The sequence below is a fragment of the Poecile atricapillus genome, chromosome 19 (genome assembly GCF_030490865.1).
Source record: "Poecile atricapillus isolate bPoeAtr1 chromosome 19, bPoeAtr1.hap1, whole genome shotgun sequence".
Classification (NCBI taxonomy): Eukaryota; Metazoa; Chordata; class Aves; order Passeriformes; family Paridae; genus Poecile; species Poecile atricapillus.
Genome location: NC_081267.1, coordinates 6,467,854 through 6,488,690, shown reverse-complemented (window position 1 = coordinate 6,488,690; position 20,837 = coordinate 6,467,854). Strand labels below are relative to the sequence as shown.

Sequence of the window (20,837 nt, the reverse complement as noted above, 5' to 3'; positions counted from 1 at the left end):
GATATGTTATAATAGTCAGACTCCCAGGACCTTTCTTTTGCTGCCCAGGGTGTGTGGGGCATAGGGGAAGAGGGGGAAAAGGGGGCTTGTGCTCTGCAAGCTGCCCAGGTGTGCAGTGGTGCAGGGAAAATGGCCAGAAGCCCCTTGGCCTTTGGTGGTTCTGCTGAAGCCACAAGCCCTGTCCCAGCCAGGAAGTGCCCTCTGTGTCCTCCTGCCTGTGTTGCTGCCTGGATCGCTGAGGGCTCTGTCATGATCCGCTAACACAGGCAGGAGTCATGAGAGATTCATTTGATCTCACATTGCAAAAGGAAATAAAGGGATTTCAGTTTAAATCACAGCAATAGTGCACTTTTATTTTATTGCCAACAACAGGAGTTATAGCTGCTATGGTTTTTTGAAGGAAAATTGGTGTAGCTTTATGTGATTCTGGAAGGGCTCGAATTAAAGGGGTCATCATTTCACAGGTAATTGCATTGGTGATTCATAGCCAGTAGTTAATTTTCTGTCATGTATCATTTGCAAGCAGGCAGCTTTGTGCATGTCTTCCAGTAGTTGGTCAGGAGTACCAACTATAGCTACAGGGTCTCCCCTTTCCAATGGATTAAGCCCTGCTGCCCAATGAGCTGTGTGCTGAGTTAGGGACCACGGGTTACATCTGTCTCCTGCTGTTGAGAAGACCCCATGTCCCCAGTACCCACTGGCTTCTTGTTCTGTCAGTCAAATCTGATCTCCTCCGGTGAGAGATGCAGTATGTGTTCTGTCTCTGACTCGTGAGGGAGACGCCCGTGCTCCTTTTTCAGCTCAGCCAATTCAGCAGCAGTGTACGGGATTTCTTTAGTGGTTGTGTGCGAATCAAGATCTTCATCATTGTTATGATTATATTCTGTTTGAATTAAAGGTTTCAAGCTAGGACAGCAGTGCTCTCCACAATTTTTCATCAGTTAGTTCTTTTTGAGGGTAAATTTGATTAATGAGAGGGGTTTCCCTCTCCACTGTTTCTTTGGTGAGTAAGCATTCTTTGAATTTTTAACCCATTCCTCTCTTCAGGCCACTGGCAACAGATGGATCTCATTCCTTTCTTCATCTAATTGTTTTTGCAAAATTTCAACTAGGTTTTGAAAGGAGTCCATTCTAGTTCTTTCCTCACCTTTTTGCTTAAAGCAAGTTTCTCTAGCTGCTGTAAGACAAGCTCCCAAAACTGAGCAGAGTATATATTTTTGCCGAGTAAAAGCCTTTGGAACCCATACTGGAGGTCTCCTCCTCATCCTTGTCTCCACCATGTGCCTACCAATATCCTTGTGCCGTGGAGCATTTGCTCTAAGCCACACCTTGGGTCACCCCGCTGCCGAGTGTCACAATCCCCTAACACAAGTGGGAGTTGTGAGAGGTTCATTTGATCTCAGAGTGCAAAAAGGACACCAGGGGATTTCAGTTTAAATCACAACAGCACTAATGCACCTTTATTTTAATGCCAGCAACAAGAGTTATGTGATAGAGGAGAGAGAGAGAGAGATGGAGAGAGGGATAAAGAGGCAAAATGCAAAGAGAATAAAAGGGGGGGGGTTATAGCTACCAATGGACAAGACAGGGTCGCTGGTGTCTTCTTCCATGGGGAGATCTCTCTTGAAGAAAGTAACTTGGAAAAGTCATTTTTACAGTCTGTTTCAAAGCAAGGGGCAGCTGGCCAAGAGGTGGGGAAATTCCTCGGCTATTGTGATGAGCCCCCTTGCTCTGGGAAGCAGGTGTAAGGTACAGAACAGGCCGCTCCTTACAAGTCCCTGCTCAGCAGCAGGAATGAAGGCAGTGTACCTTGACAGCACAACAAGCACACCTGCAAACCATCACCTGGCAAGCTTCCACCTCAACCAGGCCAGAACCCCTGCACAAATTCCCTCAGGGTCTTCAGGGTCTTGGTCTCTGTTCTTGCGATGGTTGTGAGGCAGATGAGGGAATCTTCAGACTGTCTCTAACACCCTAGTAACCCCAAATGACACCAATGAACCCAAATCACCACAAATAACCCCAAATTACTCTAAAGGACCCCTCTGACCCCACACCTGACCCCAAATGACCCTTCTGGCCCCACACCTGACCCCACAGGACACAGACATTTACCCCCTGCTGAGCTCAGTCCTATACAACCCCAAATCCTTCAAAAATCCCCAAAATTTGACCCTGGGAACTTCCTGGATGAGCAGGGTCAGTTCCAGCACAACGAGGCCTTTGTGCCCTTCTTGGCCAGTGGGCACCCCAAAAATCCCATAAATCCTTGGGGTGGGGTCCTAAATCCTTCTGGAATCCCAAAAATCCCCAAATTCCTTTGCGGTGGGGCCCTACATTTTTTTGGAAACCCAAAATTCCTCGGGGTGGGGACCCCAGACCCATTTGGGACCCCCACCCCTGAAACCCCCAGACCATTTTTGGACCCCAATCCCAAAGCTCCCAGACCCTTTAGGGACCCCCCAGACCCTTTTTGGGGTAGCCCAGACCCTTTTGGGACCCCAGACCCTTTGGGGTGGGGCGGTGCTGACGCCCCCTCCCCACAGGGCAGTGGCTGTGCCTGGGGGAGGCGCTGGCGCGGGCAGAGCTGTTCCTGTTCCTGACCTCGCTGCTGCAGCGCCTGCGGCCGCGACCCCCGGCACCCCCCGAGGAGCTGCCCACGGCCCCCCTGGAGAGCGGCTTCGCCAACATCGTGCCCCGCTTCCAGCCCCTCCTGCTGCCCCAATGAGACCCCCCCAAATTCCAGACTGCTCCCCAAATTCAGGAACTGCCCCAGGATCGGGACCCTTCCCCATGGCTGGAAAATCTCCCCCCAGATCCTCCCCAGATTCCACTCCCAACATTCCCCTCGCTTCCAGCTCAGGATGGGGCTCTCATGAGACCTCTCCTCAAATCCCACCCCTGAGATGTCTCCCCATCACTGGAAAATCCCCCCAAATCCACCCCAAACCCCGCCCTAAAATCGGGAATCCCCCCTCAGACCCCTCCCCAAATTCAGGATGCCTCCCCAAAATGCCCCTCCGCATCAATGGATATTCCCCAAAAACCCAAAAAATTCTCCCCAAATCCCCTTCCCACAATCAGAACACCCCTGGGACCCCAGAATTTCCCCCCAAAACCACCAAATTCCTCCCCAAAAATCCCAAAATTCCTCACAAATCCCCCCAAAAAACCAGAAAACCCCCATACTCCCCCCAAAGTCCCAAATCATCCCAAGACTCAAAATCTCCTCACAAAGCTCCAAATTTCCCCCCAAAAATCCCAAATTTTTCCCCCAAACCCCCAAATTTCTCAAAACCCCCAAAATTCTCCCCACTCCACAAATTTTCCCCCAAAACCACCAAATCCTCCCAAAATCCCAAATCCCACCCCCCCAAGACTCTCAAATTACACCCCAAATCGCCAAAATTCCCCCCCCAAGACTCCCAAATTTCTCCCCAAAAATACAGGGAGTGCTTCTAAACAACCAAATCCCTTCTCCCCAAAATTCCCCTCTGGACTCCAAATTTCCCCTAAAACTCCCAAATTTCCCCCCCCAAACCCAGTTTTTTTTCCCTAAAACCCCGAATCCTCCCCCTAAAAAACCCAGAGTTCTCCCCAAAACCCCAAATTTCTCCCCCAAGCACCCAAATGTTACAAAAAAATCCTAAAATTCCTGCCCTAAAACCCCAGAATTCCTCCCAGGACCCCTGAAGTTTCCCCCCAAACCCCCAAATTTCCCTCCAAACCCCCAAATTCCTCCCAAATTCCCCCCAAAAACTGGGAGAACCTCCCAAAAAAATACCAACGCCTCTTCAAAACCCCCCCCAAAATCACAACTCCCTCCCCAAGAATAAACAAAAAAGCTGAGAATGTATATCTTTTTATTTCACATTTTTCACACCTTGGGCAGGGGTATAGGGGGGGAAATCCCAGAAATCTCAGAATTTTTCACATTCTTTTGGAGAGAGGGGGTCTTCCCAACTTTTCCAGCACCCCCCAGGCAACCGCTCCCCAAAATTCCTGCCCCTCAGCCCCCCCAAATTAAGTGCACATAAATAAAAAAAGAAGAAAAAAAGAAAAAAAAAACGGAAAAAGGTAAAAAAGAACAGAAAAAAAAGACACCCTCACCCCAATTTGGGGGGAGGGGGACGAAGGTAAAATTGCGGGAGGGGTCGAACCCCCAGAAAAAAAATTGAGGGACCGCTAAACAAAATCGGGGGAACTACCACAAAAAAGCTCATTTTGAAAAATGCTAAAACCATTAAATAAATGGCAAAGAGGCAAAAAACCTGAAAAATTTGGGGAAGAACCCCCCCAAAAATGTGTCAAAAATGGGGAACTCCCCTTTGAATCCAAGGGATTTGGGGGAATTTTTTTTCCCAAAAGCTGTGGGTTTTTGAGGGTGGCAGGGGAGGAGAGACCCCCTCCAAATTCCTGGGGGTGTCTTCGAGATCTAGCGAAGGCACCTGGTCCTGGAGGAGGACAAAAAGGCCATTTTAGAAAAATTAAGGGAATTTGCGGGGATTTGGGCAAATTTTAGGGAATTTTGGGATTTTTTGAGGTCTCGGGGGGTCTTGATTTTGTGGGGTCTTGCGTTCCGGGGCCACATGATCATGTCCAGGGAGGCCACAGTTACCAGGAACAGGCATGGGACACCAACGAGATGGGATTCTGCTCAGGAAAACATTTATTCAGCTCAGGAACAAACTCAGACCCAGAGACAGCCCCAAACAGAGGCAGGGAGATGGGGTTTGAGAACCAGGGTGGAGTTCAAGGTCAGGGACCACTGGGAACACAGCAAGGGAGAAACCCCAGGGGCTCAAACCCAATCAGAAATCCCTGGGCTGCCTCCCCACGAGGGGTCCAGGGTGGAGTTTCTCCCTGGGCTCACAGAGCCCAACCTCAGAGGCAGAGGGATGGAATTCCATTTTGCCCATGCCACTCACTTAAACAATGTTAATTTGAAACTCAGTCCTTGCCTCCCTGGGCAGGGGCACCTCACACAAAACCTCACTCAGTAATGGGCTCCCCCTCCCTTCATCTTCCCCAAAATTTGGCTGTTTCATTGCAGACCCCACCTCACCTCCCCAGTCCCAGCCTCAACCCATCCCACTCCTGCTGGACATCAAGACCCCTTCCCAAGCTCTATTTCCCCCATTTCACACCTCCCAAACTCCATCCCAACCATCCTGCCCCACCCAATGCCCATCTCACCCTTCCTGATCTGCATCCCACTTCACCCAATCCCCTTCCAACCCCATTCCACCTGATGCCTTCAGAAGGCTGACCTAGAACAGAGGCTGGACAGAGTTAAGAATAAAGTTTATTAAAACGCCTTAAAGGATACACCTTGGGCAGTACAAGAGCCTGGCCAGGGCTACACCCAGGACTGACCAAAAATGGTCACAAAAATGGATAACTCATCACGAGGTCTCACATTTTTAGAAGTTTAGGTCCATCTGGATATTGCAATCTATTCATTGTCCAATGACAACTTCAGATGATGAAGTCCCACCCTTCTTGTTTTCTCTCTTCAGTCCACCCTTGTTTATGCTTTTCGGCCTGAAACTTGTAACGACTGTCCTTGGTATCAAGCTAGAAAAGGAATTGTTTTGTCTACCTACTCTGTGAAGAGAGCTCACCAACACTTAATAGGAAGTTCAAAACTACAAACCCAGAGAGTGCAGAATATGAAAAATATGAAAACTAAAACTTAAGGCAACACACCCGGAGGGGCTGTGGAGTTGAATAATTTTGGAGAGGGACTGAGTAGGTTTCAGTGGCATAGAGTGGTTTTGAGGTGACAGATCGAACCTCTCATCTCTTTGAGTGCCAAGAAATGGAGACAACTCCACCAAATAACTCCACAACCCCAAATACTCCAAAGTATCTCCTAGATTCCCTTGAAGCACTAGTAAAATGTGAGGTTTTAGATGCCTTTGGTGAATTTGTTGATTTTTACCACTATTTCTCTGTTCTAAATAGATGAAGATGAATCAAAAGATAATTGAAACCAAAATAAAATGACCACCAGCCCAGTGTCTTCCCAACACAGATCACTGGGAACGTGGGTCATCAGGTCCTGCCCAGCGTGAGTCCTCTGATGAGGGATGGAGCTGGAGCAGCGCATGGACACCTTCCTGCACTTGGGGCACTCGCAGGGGTTCCCTTACCGATGCCTCCGTTGGTGTCGGGTCAAGGTAGAGCTCCTGGAGAAGCTCTTCCCACACTGGGGACACTCATAGGGCCTCTCCCCAGTGTGGATGCGCCGGTGGATGATGAGGTGGGAGTTTTGCTTGAAGCCCTTCCTGCAGTCAGGGCAGCGGAAGGGCCTCTCATCTGTGTGAATCCGCTGGTGCAGGAGGAGATCAGAGCTGGTCTGAAACCTCTTCCCACACTGAGGACACTCATAAAGCCTCTCCCCAGTGTGGACCATCTGGTGGATGGTCAGATGGGACCTCTGGCTGAAGCTCTTCCCACATTCCCCACACTCATAGGGCCGTTCCCCAGTGTGGGTCCTCTGGTGGATGGTCAGGGAGGAGCGGTAGCGGAAGCTCTTCCCACATTCCCCACACTCGTAGGGCCTCTCCCCAGTGTGGATGCGCCGGTGGGTGATGAGGGTGGAGTTGTGCTTGAAGCCCTCCCCACAGTCGGGGCAGCGGAAGGGCCTCTCATCCGTGTGAATCCGCTGGTGCAGGAGGAGAGTGGAGCTCCTCTGAAACCTCTTCCCACACTTGGGACACTCATAGGGCCTCTCCCCAGTGTGGATGCGCTGGTGACGGATGAGTTGAGAGCTCCAGCTGAAGCCCTTCCCACATTCCCCACACTGATAGGCCCATTCCCCAGTGTGGATCATCTGGTGGCAGATCAGGCTGTTGCTCTGGCTGAAGCTCTTCCCACACTCCAAGCACTTGTAGGGCTTCTCCCCATCCTGAAGCTGCTCATGGACCACCAGCTCAGAGCCCTGGCTGGATCTCCGGCCGCCTTCCCGGCACAGGGTGGGTCTTTCCTCCTCAGAGCACCCTGGGATGGGTTTGGAGCCCCTCCTCCTGCAGGATCTCTGGGGATTTTCCTCCCCATTGGATTCCTGCACTGTGGAGCTGCTCAAAACGGCCTCTTCCATGAGGTTCTGCTGTGGGGATTTGTCCTCCCTGGTCTCCATCCTCAGCTCCTTGTCTGGGGGAGGAAGGACAAGGAGAGGATGGGATTTGCCTCCGTGCCAGAGGGAAGGGGAAGGAGATCCCCCCAGTGTGTCCCCGGCAGGACGGCGTCGGCAGCGGGGTTGTCCTGCAGCCGGGGGCCATGCTGGGCTGGGAGATGGAGCAGGAGAGAGGGGGAAAGGGGCACTGACTTCCTCCTCACCTGCCTGGGTGTCCTGGGGCATCTTCCTCTTCCTCACAGCCTCTTCCTCCATTGGGTTAATGGTCTGGGAATGAGAAATCCTGGTTTGGGGAGAAATACAATACATGAGCACATTGGATTAGGGGGTTCCTGCCCAAGTCCATCTCTAGAAATTACAAGCCTTCCATAAAAACCTCCCAAACACCAAGATTCAGCCCTGAAAATGCCTCCCAAGAGTTCCCCATCTCTGGTCTCTCCCCTTTGGTGGTCAGGGGTTCCTCCCTGTCCCAGCTGCTGGGGGTCACACTTGTACCGGGGGTCCTTTGTCTGCTCAGTCCCTGCCCTCCCCAGGCTGCTGGGAGTGCCAGGAATCCAAAAAGTTCCCCCCATTTCCATCTCCCCACTTAGGGATGCTGGGACCCCCAGTGTCTCTACAAGGGGCATTTTCCACTCAGCTTTGCAGTTTTTAATTCTTAAATATCCCCCCCAAAAAAACCCAACCCAGGGACCCCTCAGGATATCTGGGCAGAGCTCCCTGTCCCAGGGCACCTGTGGGATGGGGGATGATGATCCCATGCGTGAGGGGCTGTTACCGCTGAAGATGAATAGATTACACGGACACAGGTCGAGGTGTGGTAAAAAGAGCATAGTTTATTTTCCTCCCAGGATTTATAGGTTTTTGACCATGGCCAGGGATTGGATGGTCAGGATAACACTTTCTCACTGCACTGGCCATGAGAGATGCCCATCACAAGATGTGTAACAGAAAGAATGTACACATATCTATGTTTACAGTTACTGTCCTGGGAAAGTTTTTAGAATACCATGTCAGCAAGCTCAGAAGCTGAGTTTTCAGGGTGACAAGGGGCTGTGAATTCAGGGAGTGCTTGACTTCGTGGTTCCTTCTCCCTTCCCTGATACTCCTTTGTCCCTCCTCTTCCTCCCTCTCCTCCCCTTCCATCCTTTCTACTCCTCTTCCTCCCTAATCCCACCTCCTTTTCCTACTTCCATCCCTTCTCTCTCTCCTTCTTCATCCCTCCTCTTCCATCCCTCCTCCTCCTCCCCCAGAAGCAGTGACACCCTCGGTGCCCCGTTCCCGAACCCCTCACAGCCCACGGCAGGAGCGGGGATGGAGCCGGGACAGGTCGGGATGGGCAGCGCGGGGCTCTCCGCTGCTCCCACCCGCTGGGGACGGGGGGAACCCGGCCCGGGGAAAAGGAGAGGGAAACTGGGAAAATTGGGGGGTGCAGATCCAACCTGGGGCTGGCTGGGGACCCTGGCTGGGGACTGCCAGCCCTTGGGGCTGCTCTGGGGAGATGCGGGAGGGGGGAACACAGAGAGGGCTGGGGGATCCCAGGAGTGGCAGCACTGGCAGGGACTGGTTTGTACTGGAGTAACTGGAACCTTACTGGGGTAACTGGGAATGACTGGGAATGAGCACAAGCATGCTCTGGGCAGCTGGGATATACTGGGAGTGACTGTGACCATAACTGGGAACAGCTGGAATCACAGTGGGAGAAACTGGGAGTGATTTGGACCATGCTGAGATGGACTGGGACTATTTCAGGGACAACTGGGATCATACTGGTAGGAACTGGGAAGAATTACAACTATTCTGGGATCATACTCAACTGGGATCATACTGGGATCACAGTGGGAGCAGCTGGGTCCATGCTGGCTGAGACTGGGATCCCACTGAGGGTGACTGGAATCATACTGGGATTGACTGGGAGTGGCTGTGAGCAACTGGAATCATGCTGAGAGCAACTGGGAGGAGCTGGGAATGACTGGGAGCGTGCTGGGGCTGACTGGGATATACTGGGAGAGACAGGGAGTCCCAGGGATCACACTGGAGGCTGCTGGGGTCATACTGGAACTGACAGGGAGCAACTGGGGGCCACTGGCCTCATACTGGGAGTGACCAGGATCAGACTGGGAGTGTGAAGGAAACTGGAAAACTGGGGAAAAAAATGAAAAAAAAAAAAAAAACCAGGATAAATTCAAGGAAAATGGAAGGGAAAATTCAGGGAAAAAACAGAAAAATATCAGGGTGAAATAAAAAAAATTGGGGAAAAACTAGGAAAAAATTGGGAAAAATTTGAGAAAAACAGGGGAAAATTTGAAAAAAAAATGAGGAAAACCAGGAAAAATTTGGGGAAAAAAAGAGAAAACTCAAGGAAAAAATGGGAAAATTTGGGGGAAAATGTCAGGAAAAGAAAGTGGAAAAAATCTGGGAAAAATCTGGAAAAATCAGAAAAAATGGGGAAAAAATCAGGAAAAAATAGGAAAAGAAGGAAAAATCATGAAAAAACAGGGAAAACTAGAAAGAATATTTGGGAAATCAGAAAAAAACCTGGGAAAGAACTTGGAAAAATCGGGGAAAATCCAGAAAATAAAGAGGAATAAAATCTGGAAAGAAATAGGAAAAATCCCAGGAAAAATCAGGTAAAAATTAGGGAAATTTGAAAAGAAATTGGGAAAAAGCTAGAAAAAATTTGGGAAAGGAAGAGAGAAGCATCAGGAAAAAATGGGAAATACATGAAAAAAATTGTGAAAATTTGTGAGAAATCAGGGAAAATATCAGGAAATAAAGCCGAAAAGACCCTGGGAAAAATCAGGAGAAATCAGGAAAAAATTGGGAAAAATATTGGAAAAATGAAGGAAAAAACAGAAATATTTGAGAAAAAATTGCAAAAAAATATGGAAAATAATTTGGAAAACATCAGAGAAAAAATGTGGAGAAAAAGGAAAATCATGGGAAAATCAGGGAAACAAACCAGAAAAGGATAAAAATCTGGAAAAATCAGAAAAAAAAAAATGAAAAAAATCAGGAAAGAATTGAGGAAAACCAGAAAAATTAGGGAAAGGAAAAGGGAAAAATCAGGAAAAAAAATGGGGAAAAAAGGAAAAACCACAAAAATCAAGGAAAAGTTTGAGAAAAAAAATGGGAAAAATTGGAAAAAAATCAAGAAAATAAAAAAATCATGAAAAATATTATGAAAAAAAATCAGGAAAAATCAGGAAAAAAAGGGGAAAATCAGGAAAAATATTGAGAAAAAAATTGGGTAAAATCAAGAAAAGTGAGGGAAGAAACCTGGAAAAAAAAAGGAAAAATCAGTAAAAAAAATTAGGAAATACAGGGAAAAATCAGGGACAAATTGTGGAAAAAAAAATGGGGAACAACCAGGAATAAATTGCGAAAAGAAGAGGGAAAAGTCAGGAAAAAGTGGGGGGAAAATGAAGAAAAAAATTTAGGAAAAAAATTGGGAAAAAATAGGGAAAAATCAGGAAAAGGAAGAGGAAGAAGACTGGGAAAAAATTGGGAAAAATCAAGGAAAAAATAAAAAAAAAGGAGGACAAGAAAGTAGGGAAAAAAACTTTGGAAAATTGGGAAAAAAATTGGGAAAAAACTAGGAAATATCAAGGAAACAAATGGGAAAAAATCAGGAAAAATTAGGAAAAAAAGGGGAAATATTTGGACAAATCCGAGGGAAAAATCAGGAAAAAAAATTTGAAAAATATGTGAAAAAAATTGTGAAAAACGAGGAAAAAATCAGAAAAAGGGAATAAAACCTGGAAAAAATCACGGAAAAAAAATCAGAAAAAAAAAAAAGAAAAAAATTGGGGGAAAATCAGGGAAAAAAATGGGAAAAACAGGGGAAAAAATTGCTAAAAAATGGGAAAAACCAGAAAAATTATGGAAAAATTTGAGAAAAAGTTGGGGAAAAGACAAAAAATTTTCGGAAAAGAAGAGGGAAAAATCAGGAAAAACAAAAAAAATCAGGAAAAAAATGGGGAAAAAACTGGGAAAAATTCAGGGAAAAATGAGGGAAAAATCAGAAAAATTAATAAAAATAAAAAAAAGAGAGAAAAAAATTGGGGAAAATAATGGGGAAAATCACGAAAAAAACAGGATGAAATCCCCCTACCCCATTTTTCCATGGAATTTCGGAAATTGCTTACCTGCGAGGTCGTAGAAGAATTTCCAGATCTGGGATACAGGGAGTGGGGAAAGGTGGAATTGCAGATGAGCTGCTCCAGATTTTTGGGAAGGTAGATGGCCTGGTCCTATTCCAGCTTCCAGAATGTTCGGATGAATCCCACTCCTCCTTCCAGCTAGAAATCATGGGGAAATCATGGAAAAATCATGGGAAAGCTGTGATTCAAATTCATGGAGTTTTGCCCCCAAAGCACAGTTTTTTCCCACCAAAATAATAATTTTTTGGAATAATTAAATGGGGAAGATTAGGGGGAAATAGGGAAAAAATAGGATGGAAATGGAGCAAAAATGGGGGAAATTTGAGCCAAAATGGGAAAATAATAGGGAAAAAATGGGATAAAAATAAGGAAAAATGAGATGGCAATGGAGGAAAAAATGGGAAAAATGGGAGAAAGGAATGGAAGAAGATGGGGATAAAACGATGGAAAAATGAGATAAAACCAGGATAAAAATGGGGAAAAAAATGAGGGAAACTGGGAGAAAAATGAAGGGAAAATGGGAATAAAAATGGTAAAAATGAAGCGAAAGTGGGAGAAAAATGGAAGAAAATGGGGAAAACAGGAGAGAACATGGGGAACAAACTGGGGAAAAATGGAGCAAAAAGAGGGTAAAATGGGGAAATGGGGAAAAAATAGATTAAAAAATGGGAAAAAAATTGGGAAAAATTAGGACAACATGGAGAAAAAAATGAGTAAAAATGCAGGAAAAAATAGGAAAAAAATCACAAAAATTAAGAAAAAATTGAGGAAAAATGAGTTAAAAAGGGGGGAAATGGAGGAAAAAGGTGAAAAATGGGTGAAAACTAGGGGAAAATAAAAAAATAGGATAATAATGGGGGGAAAATATATGAAAACGGGATAAAATGAGGAAAAATGGAAAAAAATAAGAAAAACCAGGATAAAAACGGGAAAAATTTGGGATAAATAGGATAAAAATGTGGGAAAATGGGGATAACATTTGGGAAAAATGGAGACAAGATGTACCCTAATAGGGAACGACTGGGAGTGATTTGGCTCAGCCTGGTGCTGAGGAAACTGGAGCCACACTCGGGGAGCAACTGGGCAATGCTGGGAGCAGCCACTGCCGGCACCGGGAGCCCCGAACCCCTTTCCCGGCCGTGCCGCCCCTCCAGCCCCAGCACCCCCCGCCGGGGTCCCGGCAATCCCAGGGGTCCCCCCCTCTCGGGGTCCCCGCTTTGCGGCTCTGGGGCTCTCCTCTCTCTGGGGTCCCGCTCAGCGAAGCCGCGGCTCTCCCGGGGCTCCCCAAAACCGGGGTCCCCCCGCCCCCGCGGCCCCGGCAGAGCTCGGGGGGCCCGGCCCGGGAAGCCCAACCCCCACCGCGGGGGGACCCGCATCCCCCCGGCCCCTTTGCCGGGGCTCTGCCGCCACCGGGACCCCCCAAAAACACCTCCCGGGGACCCCCGGGGTCCCCCCGAGGAGCATCTGCGGCTCGGCTCTGGAGCCCTGACATCCCCAAACATCCCCCCCAAAAACCCCAAACCCAGGGAGCCCCGGGGTATTTGGGGCGAGCTCCCCCTCCCCGGGCACCTGCGGGATGGGGGGCGATGGTCCCGAAGGAGCTGCAGATCCAGAGAGCGGGGAGCGCACGTGGAGCCTCCTCTGCCTGCTCCAGCTCTTCCTCCTCCTGCTCCTCCTCTTCCTCCTCCTCTGTCCCTCCTCTTCCTCCTCCTGTGTCCCTCCTCTGTCCCTGGGCGTGGTTCGGAGCCCTCGGGTGAGCGGGGCCGGGCCGGGACACGATGGGAAAGGGCTGGGTCCCCCCCAAACCCAGCTGGGGGCAGCGGAGGTTTGGGGGAACAATGGGAACGGGGCGGGACAGGGGGACAGGGGGAGGTGGGAGCACTGAGGGTCCCCCAGTTCACCCCAGGACCCCCAAGCCCCGTCCCAGCCCCCCCAGTTCCCCCCGCAGCCCCGGCTGAGGGGGGCTCAGCCCAGGAGCCGCCGTCGTTCGGGGCTCCCCCGAGTGCAGGAACGGGAGAGTTCCCGGCTCGGGGAGGCCCCAGCAGAGGAGGGGATCTTGTCCCTCTTCCAGGGCCTTTCAGGGTCTTCAGGCCCCTCTCAAGAGGAGTTTTTCTCTTTTTCAGGTTTTTTGGGGGGGATCCCACCACTACAGGGGTGTTTTTTCCTCCCCATTTTAAGGTGTTTGAGCAGCCACAGCCCCACAAGCCTCTTTTGAGGGGGGATCATGACGGCTTTAAGTGACATTTTAAGGGGTGTCCCCACCCCAAGCCCCTGTAGGAGATGTTTTGTCCCCCAGGGTGGATTTTGGGGGTTCTCTCTACCATGGCTGCTTTAAGGACCCCGGTATTTTTGGGTACCACTGTAAAGGGCAACAGCACTCCTGGTGATTCTGGCAGTGGAGCCCCGGGAGGGGTTGGGGGTCCCGGGAGGGGTTGGAGAGATGCGAATGGGAGATCTCCACCTGGGAGATGCCAATGATGGCCATGGGGATCCCGTGCTGGGTATAAACCTTGGTGAGGGGTTCCTGGGGGGTTTGGGAAGTTCTGGCTGTTTTTGGGGCCACGGTGGTTTTTTTGGAGTTTCCAAGGGGGTTTACAAGAATCCCGATGAGGGAATTTGGTTGATCCTGGGGGTGGAATTGGGGGTCCCAAGGCTGTTTTGGGGAACCTGCTGGTGATGGAGATGGGGACCCCATGCCAGGTATGAACGTTCTCAATGTCTGTATGGAGTTTTGCGGTTTTGGGGAGTTTTTGGAGCATCCAGGGCTGTGTTTGGGATCAGGGGAGGTTGGGGTGTCCTGGGGGGTTTGGGGGTTCTCGGCAGGTTTGGGGGTACCTGGGCAATGCGGGTGGCAGTGCTGGGGACCCCGTGCCGGGTTTGAACCTTCTCACTGTGCACGGGCAGCGTCAGCGTGTTCAGGGAGATCCTGGGGGGCCCGGGGGGTCACCCCAAATCCCAGGGACCCCAAATGCTGAGGGACCCCCCGAACTGCCCTCACCACTGGATCTGCTGCAGGCAGGGGGGCACCAGCACTCGGCCCCCACCCTCCACCATCACCGGGGGGCTGTGGAAGGAATCTGGGGGTGCACGGACAGGTCGGGTGGGACCCCCAAAGTCCTGGGGGCAGGGACACAGGGGGACTTTCAAGAATTCCCGTTGTGGGGGATGAGAGGGAACCAGGAAGAGTTTGGGGGGGCTGGTTGTGTCATGGGGGGACCCCAAGGAGTCTTGTGGGGGGTGGGGCGGGCAAAGAACAGGACGACCCCCAGGATGGGTTTGGGGGAGAACCGGATTGGAGCTCCCATGGCTGCGGGATGGGGAGATCTGCCCATGGAATTCCATGGGAATGGCATGGCAGTGAGATCCATCTACAGAATTCCCATGGGAATGGGACAGCAGTAGAATTCATCCTTGGAGGTCTCACGGGAATGGGATGTCTGAGATCCATCCATGGAATTTCCATGGATTTCTCACCCATGGATTTGCCCTCCCAAATCCTACATTCCCGTTCCCATATTCCCTGGGAATTCTGCCCTCCCCACCTTTACACTCCAGCACCTCCCGCCCATATCTGACATATATCCAGAGACATTCCCTGCAGCTGTGAGCCAGGGAATTTGTTAATCCCTCAGCCTGGATCTCAGGGATCCCCATGGCGGTGCCACAGTTGCCATCACAGCCCCACAGATCCCCCAGCCCCGGCTCCCCCCGCTCAGCCCCGCTCTGGCTGTGCCACTGCTGCAGCATCTGCAGCTCCCCGCTGGCCCCGTGCCGGTGCCGCTCCTTGTGCCGGCTCTGGCTATCCCAATATCCCAGCCCTGGCTATCCCAATATCCCAGCCCTGGCTATCCCAATATCCCAGCTCTGGCTATCCCAATATCCCGGCTCTGGCTATCCCAATATCCCAGCCCTGGCTATCCCAATATCCCAGCCCTGGCTATCCCAGTATCCCAGCTCTGGCTATCCCAATATCCCAGCTCTGGCTATCCCAATATCCCAGCTCTGGCTATCCCAATATCCCAGCCCTGGCTATCCCAATATCCTAGCCCTGGCTATCCCAATATCCCAGCCCTGGCTATCCCAATATCCCAGCCCTGGCTATCCCAATATCCCAGCCCTGGCTATCCCAATATCCCAGCTCTGGCTATCCCAATATCCCAGCCCTGGCTATCCCAATATCCCAGCCCTGGCTATCCCAATATCCCAGCCCTAGCTATCCCAAGATCCCAGCCCTGGCTATCCCAATATCCCAGCTCTGGCTATCCCAATATCCCAGCCCTGGCTATCCCAATATCCCAGCTCTGGCTATCCCAATATCCCAGCCCTGGCTATCCCAATATCCCAGCCCTGGCTATCCCAATATCCCAGCTCTGGCTATCCCAATATCCCAGCCCTGGCTATCCCAATATCCCGGCTCTGGCTATCCCAATATCCCAGCCCTGGTTATCCCAATATCCCAGCCCTGGCTATCCCAAGATCCCGGCCCTGGCTATCCCAAGATCCCGGCTCGGTTCCGGCCGCCATCCCCGGGGCTGCGGCTCCGCCCGGCCCCGCTCGCTGCGGCGGCGCTGGAAGGGGATCCCAGCCAGGGACCCCATGGACATGGACTGCGGGAAGCCCGGGCCGGGCTCCGACAGCGCCGCGTGCAGGGAACGCAGGGAGAGGAGAACTGGGGGGACATTTGGAGATTTGGGATCGGGGGGGTCACGGCTGAAGGAAAGGGGGAACGGGGAGAGCCGGGAAGGGCATTTGGGGATGCCAGGACTGACAAGAGGGGAGGCTGGGGCTGGCTAGATGTGGCATGGCTGGAGTTCAGGGCGTTCCTGTACCCAGGAAAGGGAGCTCCAAGGGTCCCCGGTGTCCCCATTGCCAGGACAGGGCAGGGAAAGCCGGGATGGCTGGGAATAGGGGTCCCGGGTGTCCTCAGTGCTGAGGAAAGGAGGGGCTGGCTGCTGGGAGAGGCAGGAATAGGGGTCCAGGGGGTAAAAGGGTCAAGCAGAAGAGGGCTCTGGGGGGCTCTGGGGGCTGCGGGAGGCGGGATGGCCGGGAAAGGGGTGCAGGCGTTCCTGGTGCCGGATAAGGGGGTGCAGGGTGGGACCCACGGCCGGGAATGGGGGTTCGGTGGGATGGCGGCGCCCAGGAATGGGGGTTTAGGGGTCCCTCGGCGCTCCGGAATGGGCGATCAAAGAGTCCCGGTGCCGGGGGTCCCCCTCACCTCTCGCCGCCCCCCGGGAGCGCCCCCGGCCCCAGCGCTGGAGCCATCGCGCTGCTCCGCTGCGGCCCCGCCCACAGCCCCGGCCCCGCCCCCAGAGCCGCCTCCGGCCCCGCCATTGGCGCCGCTCTTTGCGGCACCAATGTCATACGTGGTGCAATGATGTCATACAGCCATGCCATGATGTCACAGCCTTCTCTGTGATGTCACACAGTCCCCTCTATGATGCCATAGCTGCACAGTGACGTCACACAACAAACTCTGTGATGTCACAGCCCCTTTCTGACATCACAGCTGCTCTGGGGCTCCAGGACACAGCCACAGAGGTGCTGCTGTGACACAGCCCCCTCTGGGACATCCCACAGCCCCTGCCAGTGCTGAGCCCCTGGGAGCTCTGTCTGGGCCTGCTCGTGTCCCTGAGCTGCCCTGGCAGGGCCCCAGCCCTGCTGGGCTGTGCTCAGGAGCTGCTCCTGGCCAGAGCTGTCTCCCTGCTGTGGTCTGTTTCCATGACAACCATCACAGCCCCTGTTGCTATGGCCCCATGCCAGGGGTGGTTGCCATGGACACCAGCTCAGGCGTGGAGCCAGAGTCCATTGCCATGGCAACCATTTGCAGTCCCATCCCCAGGCTCATGGGATCACAGAGCCACAGAATTGGCTGAGTTGGGAGGGACCCATGGGGATCCTCCAGTCCAACTGCTGGCCCTGCACAGGACACCCCAACAATCCCAGCCTGGGCCTGGCAGCGCTGGCCAAACGCTGCTGGAGCTCAGCCAGCCCTGGAGCTGGGAGCCTTCCCTGGGGAGCCTGTTCAGTGCCCCAGCAGCCTCGCGGGAAAAACCTTTTCCTCACATCCAGCCTAAACCTGCCCGCCTCAGCTCCAGCCGCTCCTCCACTCCTGTCCCTGGGCACCAGAGGGAAGAGGTTCCCACAGCCCCCAGCCAGGGACCCGCTCCCAAGGCTGCTGCCCATGGCAACCAGGCCTGGCACCAGCTGGGATGCTCGGTTTCCATGGGCTGGGCTTCAGGAATGGCATTCCCCAATTTCCTGTTCCTGCTAATACGGCTCTGCCGCTCGCTTCTCTCCCACCTCCCATGGAAAGCAGAAAAGGCAAAGATCCCAGGCTGGGATAAGAACAATTTATTGAGAACAGCAATGGCATAAGGAACAAATAGGTACAGAAACAATTTGGATAACAGAAGGGATAAGACAATCTATTTACAGGGAAAACTAAAATGTCATCGACCGGCTCTTCCTGGCCACGTATTTCCTCCTGCCAGGAAAGGACACCCTTCTCCTCTGGTGAGAGACAGGGAGTCCTTTTCCTGCCCCTGGCAGTGACCTGAGGTGGGACTGAATATAATGGGCCATGATCACACTCTCACATTCTTTGATCCCAAATCATGTCATTGCCATGGGCAAGAAAAGGGTCAGGTGTCTTCCCATCATGGATCACAGGGAACATGGATCACCAGGTCTCTGCCCTATGTTGGTCCTCCAAGGGGGGATGAGGCTGGAGCTGTGGAGAAAGCTCATCCTGCACTTTGGGGCATTTGCAGAGCTTCCCTTACCGGTGCCTCCGTTGGTGTTTGCTCAAGTGACAGCTCTCACTGAAGCTCTTCCCACATTGGGGACACTCGTAGGGCCTCTCCCCAGTGTGGATGCGCCGGTGGGTGATGAGGTTGGAGTTTCTCTTGAAGCCCTCCCCACAGTCAGGGCAGCGGAAGGGCCTCTCATCCGTGTGAATGCGCTGGTGCCGGAGGAGAGTGGAGCTGGTCTGAAACCTTTTCCCACACTGAGGACACTCGTAGGGCCTCTCTCCAGTGTGGATGCGCTGGTGGATGATGAGTTCGGAGTTGAAGCTGAAGCCCTTCCAACATTCCCCACACTTGTAGGCCCATTCCCCAGTGTGGATCATCCGGTGGCGGATCAGGAATGAGCTCTGGCTGAAGCTCTTCCCACACTCCAAGCACTTGTAGGGCTTCTCCCCATCCTGAATCTGCTCATGGACCACCAGCTCAGAGCCCCGGCTGGATCTCCGGCCGCCTTCCCGGCACAGGGTGGGTCTTTCCTCCTCAGAGCACCCTGGGATGGGTTTGGAGCCCCTCCTCCTGCGGGATCTTTGCAGATTTTCCTCCCCATTACATTCCTCAGCCATGGAGCTGCTCACAATGGCCTCTTCCACGAGGTTCTGCTGTGGGGATTTGTCCTCCCTGGTCTCCATCCTCAGCTCCTTGTCTGGGGGAGGAAGGACAAGGAGAGGATGGGATTTGCCTCCGTGCCAGAGGGAAGGGGAAGGAGATCCCCCCAGTGCATCCCCGGCAGGACGGCGTCGGCAGCGGGGTTGTCCTGCAGCCGGAGGCCAGGCTGGGCTGGGAGATGGAGCAGGAGAGAGGGGAAAAGGATCACTGACTTCCTCCTCACCTGCCTGGGGCATCTTCCTCTTCCTCGCAGCCTCCTTCTCCATCTGGCCAAGGTTTGGGAATGGGAAATCCTGGTTTGGGGCGAACAGGGGATGAGCACATTGAGTTTGAAGGTCCCTCTACCCAAGTCCATCTCCAGAAGTCACCGGGCATCTGGAGTCCATAAAAACCTCACAAACACCAAGATTCAGCCCTGAAAATGTCTCCCAGGAGTTCCCTGTCTCTGATCTCTCCACTTTGGTGTTCAGGGGTTCCTCCCTGTCCCAGCTGCTGGGGGTCACTCTTGCACTGGGGGTCCTCTGTCTACTCGGTCCCTGCCCTCCCCAGGCTGCTGGGAGTGCCAAGAATCCAAAAAGTTCCCCCGGTTTCCAGCTCCCCACTTAAGGATGCCAGGACCCCCCAATTTACCCCCAAGGGGCATTTTCTGCTCAGGTTTGGATTTCTTCATTCTCCAAACGTCCCCTCAAGCAGCCCAAAATAGGGAGCACCTAAAATATCTGGGCTGAGGTCCCCCTCCCCGGTCACCTGTGGGATGGGGTGTGATGATCCCATAGGTAGGCGGCTGTGAATTGAGGGAGTGCTGGACCTCGTGGTTCCTTCTCCTTTCCCTGATCCTCCTTTGTCCTTCCTCTTCCTCTTGCTCCCCCTCTTCCTCTCTCCTCCACTTCTTCCCTAACCCCATCTCCCGCTCAATCCCTCGTGCTATTTGAGCCATTCGGAACACAGTTCCACGCCCAAACCTCCTGCCGTGCCCCGCGCCCTAAAGAGCCCGGTTACAGCTCCCCAGGTTCCCCCCAAGTGCTCCCGAGCCGTATACATTCGCCCCGAGCACCTGCAGCACGGCTCGGACACAAAAGTGTTCTCCAAGTGTCTTTCCCGCACCGCCAAACGTGCCTTCCGAGCCACTTCCGGGACTACAGCTCCCATCATGCTCCGCGGCGCCCATAGAGCGCTATTCCAGCCGGGACTCCATCTCCCGTCATGCCCCGCGCCTCACCGGAACCCATTGGAGCTGCGCCTACAACTCCCGTGATGCTCCGCGGCCCCGTTAAACCGTATTATACCGGCGCCTACAACTCCCATCATCCCCCGCGGCCCATAGATTCCCTGTTACAGCCCCCCAAGTGCCCGCCCGGACCCCGAAGGGCCCCCAGATTCTCCTCCCTGACCTCCAAGCGCCCCCCTGGACCCCCAAGTGCTCCCCCGGACCCCAAATTGTCCCACAGAATCCCTAAATGCCCCTCCAAGTGCCCACCCGGCTCCCCCAAGTGTCCTCCAGACCCCCAGGTGCCCTCTAAATCCCTTCCCAGACCTGAAACTGCCCCAAATGTTCCCCAGAAAAGTTTCCATGGACCCCAAAGTGGTTCCTTTTACCCTGTCTGAGAATAATTTCAAAATTATGAGTAACGGGCTAAAAATAGCAGTAATTAGCATAAAGAGGGAGAAATAGTGGTCAGTTAATTAATGAAGGGAATTGTGGTACTTAGAGCCAGAGAACAATAATGTTTTGTTCCTGAAAATGTATCAATTCTTTTATATAAATGCAAAAACAAGGTTATAAGAATACAGAATAATATTATTATAAAAAGTAAAATTTTATTTTTATAAATTAATTAGATTTTAATGATAAAGAAAAATTGATAAATGTTCTCAATGTTTTGGGATGTCAGTCCCAGGTGGGCGATGTCAGACATGCTGAGGCTCGGGGATGAGGAGCAGGTTGTCCAAACAGGGGCAGCCCACAAGGGGCTCATTCTTCTCTGTGACCAGACCTCCTCAGGAGACATTCAGCATCAGGATTGTAAAGAGTAAATCGTGACCTCCTGATCAGTACACAAAGATGTTTTACAGTTTGAACAGTAGAGTGTTTTCACCGTAAGGGGCCTTCTTTGTTAATGTACC

The 20,837-nt window shown here is 52.1% G+C and overlaps 1 pseudogene; it reads right to left on the bottom strand.

Annotated features, from left to right (window-relative positions):
* Positions 1-5,293: 5,293 nt before the first annotated feature.
* Positions 5,294-20,837, bottom strand: part of LOC131586333 (uncharacterized) — a 705,318-nt pseudogene continuing 689,774 nt past the window's right edge.